The following is a 21,409-nucleotide window of genomic DNA, read 5'->3' as shown; positions in this document are numbered from 1 at the left end:
AAATTGCTGCCAGCCCATCTGGTCCATTGCTATTAGGAAAGGGGCCAGAGACCATTATGAAGCATATAGCATCTGTCCCATCCAGGTGGGAAAGGGCCTAGAGTCCACTTTTGCTGGGTAGGTTTCTATCCCATCCAGGTGGATGCTGAGAGGCTAAGTCTAGAAGTCCTCTCAGCCAGCATTGTCCTCTTCTAGCCAGAGAATAAAACCCTGCATGAATGCTGTCAGCCCTGTGCATCAATAATGATCCTGGGCTGAGAGACCTGATAGTATCTAGCAATTGCAGAACCAAGAAAAGTCCAATAGAAAAGAGAGACAAGTTGAACTAAGGAGACATTAGTGATCCTTCCCTAGTGGATGGAGAAATGACTAAAGAAATAAACACTTTTAATACATTGAAGTTAAGAGGGTTAAGAGAATCCCAGAATAAAACTCAGAGCAAAAGAACAATTCAGTAATAATTACAAGAAGAGCCTCAGAAAAAGTGAATAAATTGACCATGAGACCTTCAAGAGGAAAGGTGAGTTGTACTCAAAAAACTGAAGGGAAATGAAATTAAAGTAGACCTCCAGAGGAAAAGTAAGCAGACAAGAAGAAAGAGACAGTCAAACATCAGTTAACTGGTACCTGGCATTACTTTGAATTGTTTTTTTTTTTTGAGCAGTACCCTCAGGAGAAAGAAGCAGAGTCTAAGGAAAGATCCTAAGATCAGGTATATAAAAATAGAGTAATGCAGCAATATAGTCTCTTATGAAAAGAGGGAACTGAATCTGGAATCAGGAAATCTGGGTTTGATTTCCTGGTTTGATTTGCTCCCAGTAGCAGCATATTACAACTCAATGGCAAATGGGCTGATTCTGTCCTCAGCAATAATACTAACTTAGTTCACAGAGCTCAGCCTTCCTGTCACAGTTATGATAGGAAGAATAGCAACTCAGGTCAATAGAGGAGTGTGGGGGGGAAAGACAACTAGACTTAGGAAAAAAGTTCATGTCCCTTTTTCCTTGATTATTAGCGTGTAACCTTGATTAGCTTTCAATTCAATGCAAAAGACATTTATTTAATTTTCACAGAGTGTCAGGTCCTTGAGATATGGAAATTAAAGCAAAACTGTACCTGCTCTCAAGGAGCTGGCATTCTACCAGAATTTACCTCTACTGGGATGGTGGGGAGGTAGTTATAATGTGGGTACAAGTAAAAATATGCAAAGTATATAAAAGTAGAGAGAAAGATGGAAAGAAGAGAAAGGGAGAAAGGGAATGGAGAGAAAAGGAAAATAAAAACAGAGGAACAGAAGGAAAGAAAGGGTAATAAAGGGAAAGAGGATTTACTAACAAGTTGAGTGGGAGGTCTCAGGTTTGGTAGCACCAAGTCAATTTTGGAAAAAAAAATAGGGGAAAAATTGTGCAAAATACAAAAGAAGGAGATGGAAATTTAAATGTTAAGCTCTAGAAGAGTCCTGGAGGCAATAGGCAATAGGGAAATACTGATGATGATGATGATGATGATGATGATGATGATGATGTGTGTGTGTGTGTGTATGAAACACATAATCTGAACTGTTTTCAGAATATTGGTTTTATAATTTTGTGGAAAAGAGATATAGCAAAGAATAGATTCAGAGAGAATTGAAAGGATTTTGTAATCGTCCTAAAAGAGTTAATGAAGGTCTCTATTGGAGGACAAACAATATTAAAGGAAAGGAGGAGACAGAAGAAAGAAATGTCATAGAGGTAGGAGCAAAACCTAGTCAGATTTGAGGGGTGAAGGAGAGAAGAGTTGAGTATGATTCTTAGGTTGAGTCCTTGGTGCCTGAACGAAAGTACTATCCTTAATAGAAATAGGCAAGTTTGGAGAAGAAAAGGTTTAGGGGGAAATATGGTAAATTCGAAGTACCTACAGGATACTCATGTAGCTGAGTCACTCTTTTCTAACCCTTTCCTCATTTATCAAATAGGTATTGCAACAATTCTGTTACTTAGTTCACAACTCTTCTGTTAGAATCAAAACAAAATTATTAATATAAAGCACATTGCATATTCTAAAACACTATATAAGTGTCAGCTGTTATAATATGGAGAAATCTCTGTGCTAATTAAGAACCCATCAAAATATTTTGAGACTCTAGAAATCATTTGTGAAATTAATTACCTAAATTATGGACAATTGCTGAATTAGATCATTAGCACTAGCTTTAGTCCTATAATTAACCATTCTTCTAACTCTTTACTTGCTTCTGTTTAGAAGTCATCAAACTCAGTAAGTACAAAACTGAACAAACTCTTTAACCTTCTCACTAAACATACTTTCCTTCTAAGTCTTCTGTTTCTGCTGAGGCACAAATTCCTATGAGTCTTCCCTTCCTTTAGCTTTGCCTCTTCCTCTCACGCACCATTTTAGAATCTATTGCTAAATCTTGAGTTGTTGCCTCTCTAACATCTTTCATAACTATCCCCTTCTCTCTCTCTTCATATCCCAAACACTAGTTAAAGCTTCCACTCCTCCTGCTTAGACTATTGTTAAACACTCCTAATAGGTTTCTTTAAATTTAGACTCTCCCCTCTTCAATCTCACCTCCAAAGAGCTAATAAATTGGTAATCCTAAAGCATAGGTCTGACTACATCACTCCCCTTCTCAAGAACTATCAGTATCTCCCTGTCACAACTATCTGAAATTAAAAACTCCTCATAATCTGACTCCAAGATGCCAGAAGTATGCTTGCCAAAAAAAAAAAAAGACTATTCTATGGAGAACTCACATAGGGCAGGCGCTCACAAGGAGATCAGAAGAAGCAATACTGGGAAACACCGAAGGTCTCATTGAAGAACATTAGAAGTAATTGTGTACAATGCTGCAGCATGGCATGCCCTCATCAGTAAGGGTTCTGTACTCCATGAGAAGGGCAGAATTGAAGCAGCTCAAAGGAAACATGACATAACTGTGCTCACATGTATTATTTATGCTAGGCCTGTGGTAGAGCATTCCAAGCTTATATTGGACTAATCAGCCACAGTTGGACACACTGTAATTTGTCTCAAACATAGTGATGTCATTTTGGTCTTCTTTTTTTTTTAGTTTTTTTTTTTTTGCAAGGCAATAGGATTGAGGGCTTGCCCAAGGCCACACAGCTAGGTAATTATTATTAAGTGTCTGAAGCTGGATTTGAACTCCTGTCCTCCTGACCCCAGGGCTGGTGCTCTATTCCTAGCAACCTCATTTTGATCTTCTTTGATAATGAAAGACAAGAGCCAACCAACCAACAACCAAGGTCTTTAGAAGGATATTGGCACTGACTAGAGGAAATCCAAAAGAGGTTAAACAGGATGAAATAATATCATGTAACTGAAATAACAAGACATTTAAAGTCTGGAGGTGGGGGGAAGGTTTGGGTTTCATACTAATTTAGCAAAATATTATGAGCTCTATTTTACAATCAAATTGAGTGACTTGACCTTCTCTGTCACACATTTTACTTCCCACCACTAGACTTTTGCCCAGTCTGTCCCACCTTCTCCCCCTTTACCTCTGCCTCTTAGAATTTCATTCCCTTCCAGGTTAAACCTGGGTTCCATAGCTTTTAAGAAGACCTTCCTGATTCTAACTTGTCCACATATTTTCCCATCCTGGAAAATGTATGTTTTTCTCATCAAAGAGAAGCAATTTGACCTCTCTGGATCTTTGTTGTTTATCTCTAAAATGAAGAACTTGGATTATATGATCTATAAGGTCCTCCAAAGAGCTCTGGTTCTTTGATCTTATGATCTCACTTAGAGGTGAGATGCTTTATGGTTTTGCTCTTGCTCTTTTTGGAGAGTGGGGGAAGGATAAAAGGTTATATTTGGATCAATATGGAAAATTAATATATTGGATAGAATATATGCATAGTAAAGGATTATATCACAGCACCAATCAATCAGCAGGGATTTAATAAGTGCCTGCACTATATCCAGCACTTTTCTAGGTTAATATTTGTCCAGAGAAAGGATTTGATGAGTTGGATAATATGAATGGGGTGGGAGTGGGGAAGACAGTGGTTGGTATAATTTATGTTAATCCAGAATGACTTTCTGGAGGGCAAAGATTTATAAAATGGTAAAAATACAAGACTGGTTACATGGAAAGTACTCCAGAAATAATTTTGAGAATCTAGTCTTTTTTTTGCCAGCCTTCCAATTCTCAGCAATGTAAGTCAGTCTCCACAAGGAACAAGGAGGTAAGCAGAGAACTGATCTTATTATCTTTTACACTGAAAGCAAAATAAATAAACAAACAAAAAAGTTATAGATAGATTCATAAATTAAAGAGGAAGGAAGGAAGGAAGGAAGGAAGGAAGGAAGGAAGGAAGGAAGGAAGGAAGGAAGGAAGGAAAGAAGGAAGGAAGAAGGAAAAAATTCTTCCAATTTGTCATGGTTTCTAAGTTTTTAAAATTCTGCCTCAGGTCACGTTTCATCTATTTGCTACTTAAAAGGCAAATAAAAACTGACTATTTCTCTTGCTATTAGTTGTTGATCATATTTTTATAAATTCTATATTAATTATAAATATATAAATAATATACTATTATTTATTATATTATATATTGCTGTTTTATATTATTATAGTAATAATATAATATTATATCTTATATTGTATAGTATGTTGTTAATTATAAATATAATATATGCATAATATATTATTATATTATATAATATGTTATTACATTATTCTATTATATAACATTATGTTATATATTACAATTATAAATAAATAGGTTGCAGTTTTTCAGCCATTTCAGTCATGACTCTTCCTTTTTCAGTCTGATAGTTCATGATCCCATTTATGATTTTCTTGGCAAAGATACTGGAGTAGTTTGTCATTTTCTTCTTTAGCTCATTTTATAGATGAGAAAACTGAGGCAAATAGGGTTAAGTGACTTGCCCAGGGTCACAGAGATAGTAGGCTTTGAGGTTGGATTTGAACTCAGGTCTTTCAGACTCCAGGTTCAATGTTCTATCTACTGCACCATCTAATTAGCCACAGAAATAGATAATTGAGAAGCAAAACCCTTATGATACCACAGAATCTCAGAGTTGGACAAGAGCTATAAGACCAAATATATGTCTGAATGAAAGCCCCTTCTAATAGACTTAACAAATGACCAGCAACCTCTGTGTAAAGATCCAGTTGAATCCACCAAGCATTCATTGAGTGTCTATTGTGTGCCAGATGCTGTAGGAAGTATTAGGGCAAGTATAGAAAAAGATTTTTCTGCCAAGTACCATATAGATATTTATAACATCATTTGCAAGCTATAGTTGGTCAAATATTTAATTCATCCCTAAAAAGCTCCTAGATTTATCAAATTTCAAATCCCTCCTGTAGTTACCTTGGCAATGTCAGACCAATATGGCTTGAGACCTGGAGGTTTCCCATTATTAGGAGATACAAACCTAAAATGAAATATGGTCTCTGCCCTCAAAAGGTTTACTGGTTCTCCAAGGGTAGGTATTCAACTTCAGAGCCAATGAATTCCACTGTTCAATAGCTCTAACTGTTGGAAAGTTTTCTTTATGTCTAGTGAAAGTTTGTCTGTATTATATACTTGTTTTATAGCTTGAACAGTAAAATGTTGTACTTTCTTTAATATGTGCATGAATCCATCTATGTTATATAAACATACATATGTGTTGCTAGGTTTTTCATCCCTATAAAATGTAAGTTGTTTTAGGACAGATTTAATTTTTAATTTAATATATATTTACACATTGTATAAAAATTTTATATATGTATACAATATATAAATATAAAAATTCTCATATATGCATATATATATATATATATATTTGTCTCTGTTAAGATAAAGCATTTGAGTTTTTTTCCTTTCTATTCCCAGAACCTGAAACATAGCAGGCACTGAACAAACTCTTGTTGGCTGATTAATCACAATTTTATACATTATGTCTATTTCTGTGCCCTGGGACTAAGCTGAATAAATAAAGTCTCTTTAAATATTTGTAGAAAATCATAAAAAATACCCCTAACACTTCTTTTTTCAGCCTTTAGATTTCTATTTATTTAAACTACATGATTTTGTTTCCAGTGACATCCTGGCTAGCTTCTTCTGCATTTTCTTTTGTCAGTATCTCAATATAATCCCCTAAATGTGACATCTAGAACTGAAAACAACACTCCAGATGTGATGAAATAATGACAGGTATGGCTGAATCATCAGTACCAAAATATTATCATTGACAAAATCTTCACAAGCATTATCATTCCCATTTGACAAATGGGCTTATATGAGTTGAAAGTCACTTGCTCAGAGTTAAACTGCTAATGTCCAAAGCAGTATTTAAACCTGAACCTTTCTGACTAAAGGGCCAACAATATCCACTAAATTGTCTTGTCTCCATAAAAACTAATATGCTGGCTAGGGTTACTGAGGCTCTCTTATTTCAACACTTTTTATTCAGAGTAGTTATTTGTTTAACCTGCTCTATAAGTGCTTCCAATGTTCAAGGTAATGGGCAGGTAAGAGGGAATTTGATAGCTTCTCTTTCATACTCCCTAATGGCCATAGTAGCCCAGTTTTTAAGGACTTCATTCGCAATGGAGTTGCCAGACCTGTCATGTGACACTTGACTTTGCCCAGAGTCAGTCACAGGCACCCCACTGCCTCATCCATTTGCCAACTCAGCCTAATTTGGCCCAACATAAATCAATTCCAATAAGTATAATAGACAAAGGAAAGAGGACCATTTTTATAGAGTATAGAGAAATAAAGCTTATGAAAATAATTTTAAATGGACTGAGAATTACTGGCTATCCACTGAGACATGGATATGAAATATGAGTTCTCTAAAATCTCTGTTTGGTCTTTAGTCTTTCCTAAAAGGTTCTATGACTCATTGCAAAACTCATACCTTTTATGATCATTACTATTAATAATTCTACTTGGCAGGGTTCTGGTTCATTGAGACATAGGCAGAGATATGCAATTGAAATTGAGCTTTCTTCCCTTTCTCTGAGCTCTCCTAGCACCTAGTTTGTTTCTCCCTAATACAATTATATTTGCTTTTATATCACATCCATTTGCATATATTTCTTGCCTTGTTCCCCTTTGATGAACTCTTAGTTGCTACAAGAGGTAGAATATTAAGACTTTAGGAAGATTACAGTTCAAAGAGACCAATGTTGCTGGCTTTATGACCCTGGGCAAGTCACATAATCTTTATCTACCTTAGTTTCATTATCTGTAAAATGGGTGTAATAATAGATCCTAACAGAGTTGCTAAGAAGAAAAAATATATTTGTATGAATGCTAACTACTATTATAAAATCAGACCATAACATAATTGAGAATTTGCTGGACCAAGACTGCTAAAGAGAGCCAAAGATAACATAAATGTGTCTAGCAGGTTCTCATATCCTTGTTGAATAACCTGATGGCTCCTATTTTTATTCAATCAACAAACATTTATTAAACAATAACATTTGTCTAAGATCATTTGCTAAATACAGAGAAAACTGGAAAGTGAGAAAAGGTGGGATTCCAGCCCTCAGGGAGTTCACAATATAGTAGGAAAATAAGTCAAGATCTGAGTACCTGCTTCTAATACTTGCTACTGAATGATCTCAAATTCTGTGTGCTTCAGTCAACTCATAGATTCATAGATTTAAAACTGAAAGGGAACTTAGAAAACATTTACTTCTTTATTTCACAGAGAAGGAAATTGAAGTTCGAAGAAGGGAATTGACTTGTCCAAGATCATATTTAGAGAATTTAATTGCTAAGTCATAAATGATTTGTAATGGACACGGGGGGGGGGGGGATTTATCATTCTAGGACATCCCTATGCTGTCAGAATCACAGATCACTTGGACTTTTGTTACATATACCACAAAATATTTTAACTAGTTAGTACTCAATAAAGTTTTCTGCATTTTAAATTAGAATTTTTTCACAGAAAAACTAAAATCATTACTTACTTCCATCCCAAAACAATTATTCATTTCCAAAATTATTTTTTGCTTTTGAGTCAGCTATACCAAGATGAAATATTTTCTTCTTTAGCAGTGAGGTAAGAAAGAAGGAGAGAAGGGAGAGATAAGTGGGAATACCTACTAGATAGTATTATTTCAAAGCATTTTAAAATATTCTAGATGACTTCCCAGTTTCTATTTCCTTTTTCATCTCTCAGTTTTCAATAGCTTTTGCCTTCAGATAGACTCAGGTTATCTCATTTTAACAAAATCCTTCATGGAATCATTCAATCCTCTTTCTTTCTTGAGTTGAATAGCTATTTCTTATTTTTTTAATCATTATTATTTTTGCAAGGCAATGGGGTTACATGACTTGGGGTCACACAGCTAAATAATTATCAAGTGTCTGAGGTTGACTACTGGGTCTGTACCCTGAAGAGATCATGAAGAAGGGTAAAAACATCACTTGTACAGCCCTGTTTGTGGTGACAAAGAATGGGAAATCAAGTCAAGGTCCTTCAATTGGGAAAGGGCTTAGCAAACTGGGGTATACCTATGTCCTGGAACACTATTGTTCTATTAGAAACCAAGAGGGATGGGAATTCAGGGAAGCCTGGAGGGATTTGCATGAACTGATGCTGAGTGAGATGAGCAGAACCAGAAAAACACTGTACACCCTAACAGCAACATGGGGGTGATGATCAACCTTGATGGACTTGCTCATTCCATCAATGCAACAACCAGGGACAATTTTGGGCTGTCTGCAATGGAGAATACCATCTGTATCCAGATAAAGAGTCATGGAATTTGAACAAAGTTCAGGGACTATTCCCTTTAATTTAGAAAAAAACAGATATCTTATTGTCTGATCTTGTTATCTCTCATACTTTTTGTTTCTTCGTTAAGGATGTGATTTCTCTCTCATCACACTCAATTTGGATCAATGTATACCATGGAAACAGTGTAAAGACTGACAGATTGCTTTCTGTGGTGGGGTGGGGGAAGGGAAGTAAGATTGGGAGAAAAATTGTAAAACTCAAATACAATCTTTAATAAAAAAAATTTAAAAAAGAAAGAAAAAATCCACCCAAAAAGTGTCTGAGGTTGTATTTGACTCCAGGGTTGGTGCTCTATTCAAATGTCCATGGTTAGGTTGAGCTAATGTAATAAAAATGACAATTCTATACAAATTAAATTACTTATTCAGTGTCTGACCAATCAAATCACCAAATAACCACTTTACTGAACTGAAAAAAAGTAGTAACAAAATTCATCTGGAGCATCAAAAGGGAAAGAATAGCAAGGAAATTGGTGAAAAAAAATGTAAATGAAGATGGCCTAGCTCTACCAGATCTAAAACTACACTATCAAGTCACAGTCATCAGAACTGCCTGGTGCTGGTTAAGAAACAGAGTAATGGATCAGTGGATTAGGAAAGGTTCAAAAGAAACTGCAGGAAATGACTACAGCAATCTACTATTTGACAAACAGCAAGACATCAGCTTCTGGGACAAGAACTCACTACTGACAAAAATTGTTGGGAAAACTGGAAAATAGTGAGGTTAAAAACTAGGCATAAATCCACTTCTTACAACCCTATACTAAAATAAGTTCAAAATGGGTACAGGATTTAGACATAAAGAGCGACACCATAGATAAATTAGTAGACCAAGAAATACTCTATCTATGAGATCTATGGAAAGGGGATAAATTTATGACCAAAAAAGAATTAGAGCATATTACAAGTTGCAAAATGAATAATTTTGACTATATTAAATTAAAAAGCTTTTTTCTCTAATAAAATCAATGCTGCCAAAATTAGAAGGAAAGAAGAAAGTTGGGAAACAGTCTTCACAACTAGGAGTTTTGATAGTGGTCTCATTTCTAAAATATATAGAAAATTGCATCAAATTTATAAGATCACATCATTCTCCAATTGATAAATGGTCAGGGGATATGAACAGTTTTCAAATGACAAAAATTCAAGTCATAGATATATATTTATATAATATATAAATATTTATATATAATCATATAAAATGCTCCAAATCATTATTCATTAGAGAAATGCAAATTAAAAGAACAAAGGTATGATCTCACACCTATCAGATTGATTAAGATGAGAAAAAAGGAAAATGATTAATGTTGGAAAAGTTATGGGAGGATTGGGACTTTGATGCATTGCCACTGGAGTTGTGAACAGATCCAACCTTTCTGTACGGCAATATGAAACTATGCCCAAAGAGCAATAAAACTGTTCATACCTTTTGACCCAACAATTCCAATTTTATGTCTGTTGACTCCCACTTCTGGACTCCCTCAATCTTCCCCAGGCAAGCATTGGAAGGGCATGAGACAAGGATGACAAGGGAGACAAGTACTCCATCAAGATCTCCAAGTGCTCTGTTAATTTACCAAAACACCAGTGCCTAAGTACTTTTCCAGTCTCTGATCCACTCCCACTCCTGTGGCACTTCGTAAGATAAGACTCTGGTGTTCAAGGGTACCAGGAGAAGATAATTCACAATGTTCCCACACGTAAGAGTTCCTAACATAGGTCTATATCCTAAAGAAATTATAGAAAAAGGGAAAAGTCCTACATGTTCCAAAATATTCATAGCAGCTCTTTTTGTATCGGCAAAGAATTGGAAATTGAGGGGATGCCCATAAAATGGGGAATGACTAAACAAGGTATGATACATGAATACTATGGAATACTATTGTTCTATAAGAAACCATAAATGGTCGGACTGTAGAGAAACATGCAATGACTTATAGGATTGAATGCTGAGCAAAGGGAGCAGAACCAAGAGAACAATGTATGCATCAACAGCATTGTGAGATGAACAACCTTGATAGAAGCAGCTCCTCTCAGCAGTCCACTGAGCTAGATCAACTGTATTAGACTGACTATGGATATATTATCCCCATCCAGAGAAAGGAAAAAAACTCACAAAAAACCCCCTTCAGAATCTGATGAACACTTTATAAAAATTATCTCTTATGTATCTCTTACCCTTAATCCTAATTCCTCATACCAAAAATGACTAATCAGTAAATATGTTTTATCAAAATATGTATGTACAATGCTAACCTTACTGTTCACCACTTAGGGGAGCTGAGGGTGGAAGGACATTTTTTAACTTAAAAATATACAAGTGCACGTTGATGAAAATAAATAAACTTAAACAAAAATTAAATAATTTAATTAAATTAATTTAAAGAAATAAAGAAAAATAAATTTAATTAAATAAAGAAATCCAATGGTTTCTCTTGTTCTCTGGTATTGTTAGTTACTTTTTTCTTCTTCAAATTCTTCCTTCTTGGCTCCTGGGACATCTCTGAGTTTTCTTTAGTCATACTTCTTAAATTTCAATCAATTTTCCCATAGGGTGGTCTATTCTTTCATTTGGACAGTTCGATTGGTCTAGAAGTTGTTTCCTTTTTTGTTTTTGTGAGGGTTTTATTTTTGACCTGAAACCTAAATGAGCTTTTTGGGCAAGTAATCACAAATTTCCCTTATTTTGGCATCTGTTTTCAAACAGTAAATCTACCTTCTTCCTTCCCCTCCCCTCCACAATGAAACCACACTGGACTGTTTCAAAGAAAAAGTGAAGATACAAAAACAATCTTGGTGATGTTTTTGTGAAAAGTAAAGTTAGCCCTAACCCTTTAGCTTTGGTGAAGATAGAAAAAAAAGAATCTATAAATTTATCATAAACACACACACAGATATATAAAGACCAAGTTTTCTTTGTTCCCCCCTCAACCGGTTTTTCAAAGCAAATTCATTACCTTGCTGCTTTTCTAAGTCTTTACTCATCATCCTCTAAAATGCAAAATTGCATTCCAGGGATAGCTCTGAAAGGAACATTTCCTAGAATAACTTCCCTTGATTATTTCTCTCCTCTATCTCTCTTCAGCTTCCTAAATTTACTTTCCACTAAACCTTTCTTTTTCTAAATTCTTTTTACTATTCTTGGATAGTTAAGCTAGAAACCTTGACTAAAATGGATGAGGCAGGAAGCCTGCCTTGCTTTTATTTTTCATTTCCACTTTACAAGAGTGTGTTTGTGTGTTTGTGTGTGTGTGTGTTTGTGTGTGTGTGAGAGAGAGAGAGAGACAGACAGAGAAAGAGAGAGAGAGAGAGAGAGAGATAAACAGGGATAGAGAAAGAAAGAGAAAGGTGGGGCAGAAGGAGGGAGAGGTTACATACTAAACTTCAAACTTCTCAAGTACAGAATCTTTTGTATTTCTTTAAAAGGAATCAAAGATAACATAGATATGCACAGTAGGTCCCCATATGCTTGCTGAATATCTTAATAGTCCCTATTTACCCATAACAACTTATTCACTCAACAAGTATTTATTAAGCTATCACATATGTGTAAGGTCATTTGCTAAATACTGAGAAAACTAGAAAGTGAAAAAAGGTGAGGTTCTAGCTCCCTAGGAGCTTACAATATAGTAGAAAGATAAGTCATTTACATAGAACAATGGAATACAAATTAAGATGTTTTTAACAGAAGAGTCAGTACTGTGTGGTGGATAGAGAACTCTCCTAGGAATTGGGAGGGTTGGACTTTAAATCTCACTTGGAACACACATTGTGCCTGAACAAATCATTGAAACTTCATAAGATTCAAGAGGTGCAGCTACATTTGTAGAGGAAACTTCTCCCTGGGAGCTGTCCACACTAATGAAATCATAAGCTCAATTAAAAAAAAATAGGTGAGAGGAATATAAAGTGCTAGGAGTTCAGGAAACTTTCATTTAAGTTCTCCAAGCTTTGATCAGCATTCCTTTCCTACCAGATTTCCCATGACCATTTTAGACTAGGATCTGAAAGATATTCAGCAGAAACAGCCTTTTTATAGAAAGAGGTTTGGATCTGCTGTCAAAAGACATGAGTTCAAACCCCTGGTTTTCCAATGAACACTTGTGTAACTTTGAGCAAGTCATTTCTTCTTTGTCCTTATTTCTTCATTGTTGTTTTCCTTCATTTTCAAAGAGCACCAATGGCATCATGATGTGATGGGAGATGTCTTGATTTTTAAATAAATTGGATTTAAGTGAGGCAAAGTTGTATGAAGTCATCAACCTCACTCTGTTCTCCAGAGTCATCAATGTCCAAGGGAAAAATAAAAGTGGATGACTTGGTGTCTTAGAAACCTAACCAAGCTCCAAGCAACCCATGGCACCTTCTTCAGCAGCTATCATTGGAACCATTTTTCTCATCCACCCATTCCACCAGGGGAAGTCTGCATATGCTTTTCATAGACATTCCCCTAAATCACCAACAGGTTTGAGGACTATCAGTAACCCTCAACCTAGTTTAACGTTTCTGTTATAAAGAGTTTTGCCATTATGTGACCACTGGGTGTGTTTCTGGAGTCACTGATTAGATCTGCATAACAATGGACACTAAAGAGAGATGAGCAGCACTGAAAGGAGTTTGGCAAGCCCTTGCCCCAGATCTCCCTGAGCACCCTAAGATATCTTCTGATCTAAATCTTATGATGCTAAACTAAACGTGATCAAATCTACTCTGTCACTGCTGTTGAATGGCCTGTGATTTTGTAGATCAAATAGCCCCTCTGTGACCTCTACTTTTCTTGTTTTCTCTCTTACTAGCATATAAATGATTTGAGAGCAGAAGTTATTTTTGCTTTTGCATTCAGATTGCTATCTTAGCAGACAGATTGACTTGTGAGTAGTAAATATTTAATAAATACTTTTTATTCATTCATTCACATCATTTTATAGAGGGTAAACCTCTAGTATAGTAGCAGGCTAGATTTGAAACTTAAATATGTAGGTTTGAATCCAGGCTTTGTACCTTATTATCTTTGTGACCTTGGGCAAGTAATTTAACATCACTGAGCTTCAAATGAATGTAGGGAAGGGCAATGGACCCACATTTGAGCAATGGATCCCCCCATTATAATTCCCAATCCATTTGATGAAATTAGTATGTATCAGACATCCAGTGTCCCACTTACATATAAAAAGGTTAAGAAATTTATCAGAGGTTTTGCAAAACTTACAATAAGGCCTATTCTTTGCCCATTCATTGATATGGGTCAAAAGAAGAGACTGATTATTTTTATGGGAAAAACAATTTTAATCAAGTAATTCATTTCTTGAAGAAACTCAATTCTTGAAGACACTTAGATCTTTTGTATTTACCTCTTGTTCTTCTTGTAGGATACAGAAAAGGAAAAGAGAGATTTCTCCTATTAACAATGGTGTAGTCTGGTGGAAGCAGAACAAGAAATAAAATTGTAAACACCCTGAGAATTGGTTTCTAGTAGATTGCTTTCTGATCCCCAGTGTTCTATGGTAAGAGAGTTTCAAAGAGAGAAAGTATGGGGCATAGGAGGGAAATCCTATTTCTCAAGAGAGGGGATAGCTTGTAAGCATAACCAAAAATATATTAAGACAAGAGTAGGCCTAGTAAGTCCTATAGAGCAATGGGACCAATAATCCCAGAAGATAAATGCACCTAGTAAAGATATCGTGTCTCATGAGGAACAGTCAAAGGGACATGAGAGGACATCAGGAACTTTGCAGTCAGAGATATAAGTTAACTGACCATACTTTCACCTTGTGTTAAGTCTTCATTTGGGATCTCAGTGATGTGTGCATTTGCGAGTTTGTGAGCACTTTTAGTTAAGGGGGAAAGGGATGTTCTAGCACAAATCTTTACTAAGAAAATACATTAGCTTTGAGCTAATTAGATGGTCTTTTTATTGAAAGGTAAACACATTGGTGATGGCTTGTGCACTATAGTTTTAAAATTATTTTTCATAAAAACTTGTACTAGACATAACATGGCACTATGAGTTGGAGGTGAGAAAGCTTCTAAATATAAAATGAAGAGGGTTGATCTATATGGTTTCTAAGGATCCTTGTAGTTCTAAATCTTTGAACCTCAGAAATCACTTCAAATTCAGATAATTCATTACTTGGAAATTATTTCAATTAAGAGAGTAATATCTCCCTTGTTTCTCCCAGAAAGCCCTCAAGTAAGGCATGATCATCCAGAGAACCACAGAGATTTATACAACTAGTAAACCCAAGAACCAGACCTCTGAATAACTCTTCCATCTCCATATTCAGAGTTTTTTTTCCCTTTATATATCACTTCCTTTTAATTTACCAATTGACAAGTATACATTAAGGACTTATTTAAGTCCAAGTTTAGCTCTACTTTCAAAATTGAATTTTAGAATATACCAAGTCCAAAACTGTGACAAATGCCAAAACGTTTACAGAGGATATTTATAATAGCAAAGTTGTTGACCTTTCTTCTACATTTTTTCACATGGATATGGAGTTTACAATATTCTCTGCCAATTTTTGTGAGGATATATGAACAACAAATAAAAATTAATAACAACATGCTACTGGCCCCACTAGGAATTACATTATTGTTTTCTGTAACATGTATGGGGAATTGGGGGCAGAATATTTTCTAGAAAATCTGCCCTTCCCCTCACTGTGAAACTGAGAGCCTCTAAAATCAACTTAAATCCTATATATGCAGTTATTTTGCTAACAGAAAACTAGGCAAACAACATAGAATTAGCAAAACCATTCAATTGAAATAGAATATAGGATCATAGATCAAGAGGGGAAAGAGATCTCAAAGGTCATCTAGTTCTGCTGCCTAATTGAAAAGTTGAAGAAACTGAGGGCAACAAAGTTAAGTGAGTTGCCCAAGGTCACATATGTTATAATTATCAGAGATAAGATTTGAATCCATGTCACTCTGACTCCAGAACTAATATTATTTCTACCAAATGGAGAAAATAATGAAGCATTTTCACGAACCATTTTTCAAATATATTCCCAATCTTTTCCAAAGATAGGTAGAAGTTTTCCTCATCTCTCCAAGCACCTAAAAATAGGGAGAAAACAGAGCTGAGTTTCAGTAGCCTCTCAGCACTCAGTTGTCTGATGACAGCTCTCCACAACATCTGCATGGCACTCCTCAACCTTGGCAGGTTTCCTTAGCTCTGGTGGTTCACCTCTTCAAAGTGAGAACAAGCTTGATCATCCAACCCAGCTTATTTTTTTTTCTTGTTTTGTTTGGTTAAAGAGAAAATCATTCTGTGCAGGCAGGAAGAAAAACATTGAAACTGCAAATGAATTCTTTAAATTTATAAACATCTATGAATTGTTGCTGGCATATTACTGATACCTCAGTGCCAGACATAAATAAATAAATGAATAAATAGATAAATAACTAAACTAAACAAATAATAAATAAAAAGTGGCTGGTTGGAGAACATTGCTAAATGCCACGCTTTCTTTTCTCTTGTTGCATATAAATAAATATTTTATTTGTCTTCCAATTATATGCAATAGTAGTTTCTACCTATCATTTTTTGTAATGTTTTGAATTTTACAATTTTCCCCCACCCTCCCTCCCCTCCTCCCACCCCCTGAAGGCAGTCTGATAATCTTTGCATTGTTTCCATGATCAAAATTGAATGTGTTGAGAGAAAAATCATATCCTTGAGGAAAAAGTAAAATATTAGAGATAGTAAAATTATGTAGTATGTAAGACAATTAAAAAAATTTTTTTTTAAAAAGGCATTAGGCTTTGGTCTTTGTTTAAACTCCACAGTTCTTTCTCTGGATACAGATGGTATTCTCCATCACAGATTTCCTAAGATTGTCCCTGATTAGTGCACTGATGGAATAAGCAAGTACAATAAGATTGATCATCAACTCCATGTGGCTGTTATGGTGTACAGTGTTCTTCTGGTTCTGCTCATCTTGCACAGCATCAGTTCATGCAATTCATACTGAATTCCCATCCCTCCTGGTTTCTAATAGAACAGTAGTGTTCCATGATGTACATATTACCACAGTTTGTTCAGTCCATTGCTTTGCCACCACAAACAGAGCTGCTATGAACATTTTTGTTCAAGTGATGGTTTTACCTTTTGCATGATCTCTTCAGGATATAGACCAGTAGTGGTATTGCTTGATCAAAGGCTGTGTACATTTTTATTGCCCTTTGGGAATAATTCCAAATTGCTCTCCAGAAAGACTCAATGAGTTCACCCTTTCTTTTCATGAGTGACTGAAGCACTTTTTACTCCCCCACCTCCCTACCTCTAATTCTCATTATCTCTCACTCTCTCTTTCTGTCTCTATCTATCTCTCTCTCTCTCTGTCTCTGTCTCTGTCTCTGTCTCTCTCTGTCTCTCTGTCTCTGTCTCTCTCTGTCTCTATCTCTCTGTCTGTCTGTCTCTGTCTCTTTTTCTCTCTCTAGATATATATCTATATCTATACATAGATATAGATATAAATATAGATGTGTGTGTGAAGGGAGAGCTACTAAATTCTGATCATAGAAAACAATTCTTCCCTGACTTCCTTCTGACCTCCTAGAATTCCCCAGACTGAACATGTCAAACAAAAACTGGAGAAGAGATTAAAATTATTTCCTATCTCTTCACTACAAAAGCTATACACATTGGAATCAAAAAATACAAGGATGTGTTATTACTCTTGCTAGGAAAATAATGGGAGATGAACTAGCAATGCCTTTGAAACCATCAATGGTCCCCAGAAACAGAGGAAATTTTCCTTATTCAAGGATTCAGGAGTCAAGATTTCAAACACTTAGTGCCTTTCTCCCTGATGTTTCTACACCCCACACCTGATGACTGTAGTATCATTGATGTTTCTTTTTTATTGTGTTTTTAAATTTATTTTTTCCCAATTACCTGTAAAAACAATTCTCAACATTCATTTTTGTAACCTTTTGAGTTATACATTTTTCTCCCTCCTTCCTTTCCCTCTCCCCTCCCCAGCATGGCAAGTAATCTAAAAAAGTTATATAGTTATAATCATGATAAACATTTCCATATTAAGCATATTGTGAAAGAATAATCAAGAAAAAGGGAAAAAACATGAAAAAGAAAGCTATACAACAAATTTTTAAAAAGTAAAAATAATACATTTTGGGTTCCAAAGTTCTTTCTTTGGATATGGATAGTATTTTACATCACAAGTCTTCTGGAATTGACTTTGATCACTGTATTGTTGAGAAGAGTCAAGTCTATCACAGTTGAGCATCACACAGTGTTGCATTTGCTGCTTCTTTTTGGAGACAGCCCTGAACCTGCCACATGCCCTCCTGGTCAGAAGGGAGATTGGCAGGTGTGAAGAACAGGTATTAAAAGCAATTATCTTCTATTGGGGACTCCATCTATGATATAATCAGAAGTGAGTAAACACTGAAAAATGGAGAGCTAATGGACAGTTGTGGGAAGAATTCTGAAAAGGACCAAAACACTCATACTCTTGGGAGTACTTAGGAGTTTCTATGTGAGGGGTATATCAGGGTGCAGAGGTCAGTTGGAGGGAAGGGTCTTCCTGTACAAATGGAATGTGTCTTCATTATTTTTCAGAGATATTTCACAGTTCATTGATATAAGGAATCCTAGATCTTGGAGATAGGAGCCTTAGGAATGCCCAAGTCTACCTGTCTGCACACACATAAACACACACACACACACACACACACACACACACAAACACCAGAAGACCACAAGAAATCATCAAGTCTGATGAGCATTCAAATAGAAATCCTCTGTATAATATCTTCAACAAGTGTTCACTTAGACTTCTTTGGAAGGTCTCCAGCAATGGAGAAGCCAATGTCATGGAAAACCTATTTTGGTTTCAATTCAATCCCCTTATTTTAATAGGATAAAATGAAATTTGGATAAATTCCTTTTTTTGTTTGTTTTTTGCAATGGGGTTAAGTGATTTATCCAAAGTCACACTGCTAGATGATTATTAAGTATCTGAGGTCACATTTGAACTCAGGTCCTCCTGACTCCAGGGTTGGTGTGCTATCCTCTGTGCCACCTAGTTGCCCAGTTTAGACAAATTCAATGACTTGTCCTATGACACAACTTAGTGACAGAAGCAGAAATAGAACTCAGGTCTTCTACCCTCCCACCTAATGCTGTGTCTTTTGACCATATCACACTGCTTCCTGTTCCTTGTGGAATGATGGTATCTGAAGAGAGAGAAAAGAGAGTGTAGATCTCTTTCACTATACTAAAACAATTTGGACTAGGAATAGGAAACATGGAACAGGACTGTAGAATAGAAAACATGCTCATGTTCAGGTTATATAATTGTGTATGACCTTGAGCAAGTCATTTGTCTCATTTATAAGAATGAAACATGGACCAAAAAAAATGAAGTTTTACACATGGAAACACTTTGAAACATGTTATTATTCTACAAATAAGAATTATCAGTGTTTCTACTAAGATTAAATCATTGTGATTATGAGGTATATGAATTCCAAATTCCATATGTAGTCACCACATGAACCCTTAGCCAGCAGATGGTAGGAGGCAAAGTTCTTAGCCTTCACTTCAGATCCCCTCACTATATGTTACAATAGTATAAACATTTCTATAAAAGTTAACCAGAGAATCACATTCCCAGTCACTTAGTGGCTCTTTCTATCAAGGCTGATGATAGGGGAACTGAAGAGCTATTCAGCTCAGGCTCATTCAGGGATTGGAAATCAGGGATGATCATTTTATTAGATATAAAAAAAATGGCAAGCCTCCACAAAAAAGAGAGCAAAATAGTCTTCAGAATAACAGTTCAGATCTTGGATTTGGACCTTGGCTATGTTATTTAACTACCATGACACAGAGAACTAAGGATTTTACTGGTTATTTCATTGGTGTAGTGAACTCCTGGATCAAGAAACTCCCTCTACCAAGCAGATCATCACCTTCATTGCAATGTGTAAGGTTAGAGAGGTGCCTAGACTACAGAGGTCAGTGATTTAATCAAGTGTTATAAATACAGCCAGAATTCATGAGGGGAGACAATTGAAGCCAGGTTATCTTGCTTTTGAGATCAGCTATCTAGTCTCCTCTTTTGTTTCATCTCTCTAATGCATTTGATTTGGAAAAAAATTCAGCCAATATTTTGTTGGTGGAACACACAGGATCTCTGGAGATTCTGAGGAATCATTTTAGCTAAAACTTCCTCAGTCTTCACCTATAGTGTTATGGAATGGGCTACTGGGAGCAAGAATCATCTGCAATATGATAATCACTTTATTCCTGCTTCCTAAACTATGGGGTCATAAATGCTTTTAGTAGAAAAACTTGGAGTTTCAATTGGAGAATTTTCCTTGATAACTTTGAAATTAAACTGTTAGTAAATTTTATGATCCACTCCTAGCTAGGTCAACCCTGCCTTCTGTTGAATTTTAAGTCCATTTAGAATAGAAAATCCAACTGAAGATTACGATTCATAATACAAGCCATGAATGATGTTGAAGAACTTTGATACCTTTATTCCCAAATCAAAAATAGGGATGGTTGTGGCATCTATCAGTGGATTAATGCACCTTCAAGAATTAGGTGTTCTGGTTTCAACTCCTGACCAGGAATGAGGTCCTAGAACAATATTCTATTTTCCTGCCCATAAAGTGAAAATAGTACTCTTTATGCTCTCTTCTAGACATTATATAGTCTTTAGCACCAGAGCAGGAAGGAACCTTAAATATTGTCCTATACAGTTTTTTTCATTTTACAAATGGAGAGACTGAAACAATGAAATAAATAAACTTGTCCAATGTCATGCAAATAGTAAAAAAACAGAGCTAGAATTGAAATCCAAGTCTTTTTGACTCTAAATACAGAATTCTTGCCACCTTATCAACCTGCTATCACTTTGAGAAACTTATAAAAGGGGAGCAAGATTCCCAAGGGAAAACTAAGTAATATGGTAGAGAAAGCACAAAGTATGGAATAAGGAAGAATCATCTTCCTGAGTTCAAATCTGGCCTCAAACATAGTAACTTTCTGATCCCAGGCAAGTCACTTATCCCTGTTTGTCTCAGTTTTCTTATCTAAAAAATGAACTGGAGAAAGAAAAAGGCAACCTAATCCAAGAAAACTTTGCCAAGAAAACTCCCAATAAGATCACAAAGAGTCAGATATAATTGAAACTACTCAACAACATCCACAACAAAGGTCTCAAGTCATATATTGGTTTAGCTAGACTCTTCTCACCATGCATTTTCCTTCAGTAATGGAAGCTAGAGGCCTGTTTCAAAGAGATTGTACTTATATAGAGTCTAAGCTTTCATTTTCATTATTAGGTTCTCCATATTTGTATATATGGAGTAAAGAGGAAAAAGGATTAATTTTTTAGGTCACAATCTCCCTCCACTCTCAGGTTATTGCCAAGTTAAGTCATCAAATATACACTGTGTTCTAGGAATTAAAACAAAAGCACCAAGATAGTCACTATCCTCAAGGATCTTACATTCTAATGGGAAGAAGATAATTTATCAAAAGAAACAGAAGGAGGGATGCAGATGGTACTAGTAAATAGTGAGGGTTGTGGGGGGGATAACAAAGAAAAATCCAGAAA

This window comes from Macrotis lagotis, chromosome 3 (genome assembly GCF_037893015.1).
Source record: "Macrotis lagotis isolate mMagLag1 chromosome 3, bilby.v1.9.chrom.fasta, whole genome shotgun sequence".
NCBI lineage: Eukaryota > Metazoa > Chordata > Mammalia > Peramelemorphia > Peramelidae > Macrotis > Macrotis lagotis.
The sequence above is the reverse complement of the archived record's forward strand: the minus strand, read 5'-3'. Positions refer to the sequence as shown.